A 3,822-nucleotide genomic window follows, 5' to 3' on the forward strand; every position below is an offset into this window, starting at 1 on the left:
GCCCGGCCTGAGATGAGTAACTTTTATCTGGGGAGACTGGAAGAGGCATGTTTTACTCAGACACCCTGGTTTGTCCTGCTTTTCTCTCCCTGAGGGCTGAGACTTGGCCTCCGATGCAAAATGGGCAGATTTGCAGCAGGGGAATGGCAAGACGAGACCTGCTTTTTTATTGGAACTGAGCTGGAACCAATGGGGAGTGGGGAGGAGGCTGCAGCAGGTCGGGAGAGTGAAAATGAATGAGCCGAGCAGCGGGATGGACCCAGAGATCCTCAGAGATGGCCCCACTGGGGCCGATGGGGTGAGGTAGAAGAGGGAGAGAAGCAGACAGGTGACCCCCGGGAGAAGGGGGAGAGTTTCAGGGAGACAGTGGGTGAGTTGGAGGTTGTCTGTGGGATGGACAAAGGACATGAAGAAATGCTTGTTGGATGAATGTCCTCCCAGAGGCTAAAGGAATGGAGCGGTCACATGTCCAACCCAGGATGTGAATGTGGCCAGTCTGGCCACAGCAAGTTAAACTACCTCTGGGGTGTGCCCTGCTCCTGGCTTCCTGCAATCTGGTTCCTTGGAGTCTAATGAACACAGAGCTTGCTTTGCTCCAGGTTTCCTACCTTGATGTAGCTCCTTCCATGCTGTCTCTTGGCTCAGGGATAGGTGGGTTGGGGAGTGGGCTCCTGACTGATGTAGGGGGCGGTATGTAGGCTGGAGGATGGAGACCCGGATCCAGCTAAGCCTAGCCCCCATCCAGGCTTCCAGAGTGTGTTTGCTGCTGGCTTGAGATCAGCAGGTAGTGAACCAGGTCAGGAGATCATTGGCCTCTCCAGGCCTTGGTATTCTAGATCCTTCTCCTCCTTTGGCCCACTTTTCTCCTTCCTTTCCTTTCTTTCCTCTTTTTCTCCTTCTCTCCTTCTCTCTTTCTTTCTTTTTTTCTTTCTGAGACAGAGTCTCACTCTGACACCCAGACTGGAGTGCAGTGGCACGATCTTGGCTCACTGCAACCTCTGCCTCTCAGGTTCAAGCGTTTCTCCTGCCTCAGCCTCCCTGGCCCATGTTTCTTCCAGTGGCTCTTGCCGTCTCTCTCCCAGAGTTCCCAATCCCAAATGAAGATATCTCTCAGGGGCAGCAAGAACCCCCATTCTAAGCACTTTAACCTCTTTTCTTAGGATAGCCAGATAAAACACAGTAACACTCTGTTACCAGACTGGGCAACACGGCAAAACCCCATCTCTACCAAAAATTAAAAAAAAAAAAAAAAATAGCTGGGAATGGTGGCTTGCACCTATAGTCCTACCTACTTGGGAAGCTGAGGTGGGAGGATCACTTGATCCCAGGAGGTCAAGGCTGCAGTGAACCGTGATTACTCCACTGCTCTTCAGTCTGGGCGACAGGGTGAGACCCTGTCTCAAAAAAAAAAAAAAAAAAAAGAAAAGAAAGAAAAAGGGACACTTAGTTCAATTTAATTTCAGATAATGAATTATTATTATTATTGTTATTAGAGACAGAGTCTCTCTCTGTTGCCCAGGCTGGAGTGCAGTGGTGCGACTGAGGCTCACTGTAACCTCTGCCTCCCGGGTTCGAGTAATTCTCGTGCCTCAGCCTCCCAAGTACGTGGCAGTACAGATGTGCAGCACCACACTCGGTCAGTTTTGGTGTTTTTAGTAGAGACAGGGTTTCTCCAAGTTTGCCAGGCTGGTCTCGAACTCCTGGCCTCAGGTGATCTGCCCACCTTGGACTCCCAAAGTGCTGGGATTACAGGCGTGAGACATCACGCCTGACTAATTTTTCAGTATAAGTATATTCCAAATACTGCATGGGATATAATTATACAACAAAATTTAGCTGCTTATTTGAAATTCAAATTTAACCGTGTGTATGTATTTTTATTTGTGAAATCTGGCAGCCTTGCCACTTCTTCCACAGCAGTTCCAGACAGCCACTGCCACCTGGTCCTGGTCCTTTGGAGCACTGGCACAATTGCCACCCTAAAGGGCACCAGGGACTCTACCTCCATCAGCTCCCAGATGGTCACCATGGCAGCTCTCTGCGGAGGGTGTTCACTCCTCTTCCACCAATGAGAAAACTGAGACTCCGAGAAGCCGAGAGACTTGCATAAGGACAAACAGTAACCAAGGCGCAGCGGAAGCATCCAGCCTGTGCCAGGCTGACTCCAAAGTTCAAGTTCTATGTACAGCCCAGGTAACTTGGCAAGCCACCCACTTTGCGAGCAGGAAGGCCTCAACCCTGCCATTCACACAGGAGGAAAAAAACAAAGAGTGTGCAGGCCCCAGGCACAGGACAGACAAGATTCCGTGCTAGAATATTCAAACTGATTTTGAAACCAAGCGCCTCTTAGTAATAACAATACCAACTTCAGTCATTTGCATAACTTTCTACCGTTAACAAGAGGTATCCCCAGCAGTTAATTAGAATGACAAGGCAGCTGGAGGCCGGGGCGGGGGCTCAGGCCTGTAATCCCAGCACTTTGGGAGGCCGAGGTGGGTGGATCACCTGAGGTCGGGAGCTTAGTCTGGCCAACAAGGTGAAATCCCATCTCTACTAAAGATAACTCCAGCCTGGGCGATAGAGCGAGACTCCGTCTCAAAAAGACAAAAAAACGAAAAAAACCCCCCAAAAAACTAGACAGGTGCGGTGGCACATGCCTGTAATCCCAGCTACTCGGGAGGCTGAGGCAGGACAATCACTGCAATTGGGAGGTGGAAGTTGCAGTGAGCTGAGATCGCGCCATTGCACTCCAGCCTGGGCAACAAGAGAGAGACTCCGTCTCAAAAAACAAAACAAACAAACAAAAAAAGAAGGCGGATGGGAGAGAGAATGGTCTGTAGGATCCCTCTGCAGAGCCTGGGACGTTTCCTGTGCTCCCACCTGACGTGGCTGGGGTGGGTGGGTGGGTGCTGGGCAGACTTTCTGGGCCAACTTCCTGGAGCTTCTAGATGAGGGTCCTGGAGTCACAGGCTCTCAGCGTGGGTCTGGGCGGTGCGCAGAGGGCTTGCGTCCCAGTGGCCGGCTCCAGCTCTGCCTGCAGGACCCCAGTGGTGGCGAACATGCCAACAGTTACAGTTCCTGACACCACCTGCCAGACTAGATTCCAGGCGGTGTAAACCAGTCTCTGCTCTCGGGGAGTGTCGGAAAGACGACAGATCCTTTGAGGGAGGGAACTGGGAGCCCAGCCCCTCAAGATGGGTTAGGGATAAACTGGAGGGGAGGGGTTTGGGACACCTGCCGGGGGAGTCCGGGGTGGGGTAAGACGCTGCAGGAAATGTGATCAAAACGAGACTTATGTAAATCAAATTTCATTTGGTTGAAGATCTTTTACCTCTGTTTTGATCTGCCATCGGCAGAGACTGCTGAATACTTGGGCTTTTGAATTTTTCTTCCCCTTTTTACGTGCCATGTGGGGCAGGGGGGCGGGAGGGAGTGGGGTGCCCTTTAGGCCACCAGGTTCTTTTTTTTTTTTTTTTTTTTTTGAGACGGAGTCTCGCTCTGTTGCCCAGGCTGGAGTGCAGTGGTGCGATCTCAGTTCACTGCAACCTCCGCCTCCTGGGTTCAAGTGATTCTCCTGCCTTAGCCTCCTGAGTAACTGGGATTACAGGTGCCACCACGCCCGGCTAATTTTTGTATTTTTATAGAGACGGAGTTTCACCATGTTGGCCAGGATGGTCTTGAACTTCTGACCTCAGGTGATCTGCCGCCTCGGCCTTCCAATGTGTTGGGCTTACAGGCATGAGCCACCGCACCGGCCTTAGGCCACCAGGGTTTAAGGAGTGCCAGGAAACTGTTAAAGGAAACTTGAGGGATCTTTCAGAA

The sequence above is a fragment of the Colobus angolensis genome, unplaced genomic scaffold (genome assembly GCF_000951035.1).
Source record: "Colobus angolensis palliatus isolate OR3802 unplaced genomic scaffold, Cang.pa_1.0 Scaffold47, whole genome shotgun sequence".
In the NCBI taxonomy this organism is placed as follows: Eukaryota; Metazoa; Chordata; class Mammalia; order Primates; family Cercopithecidae; genus Colobus; species Colobus angolensis.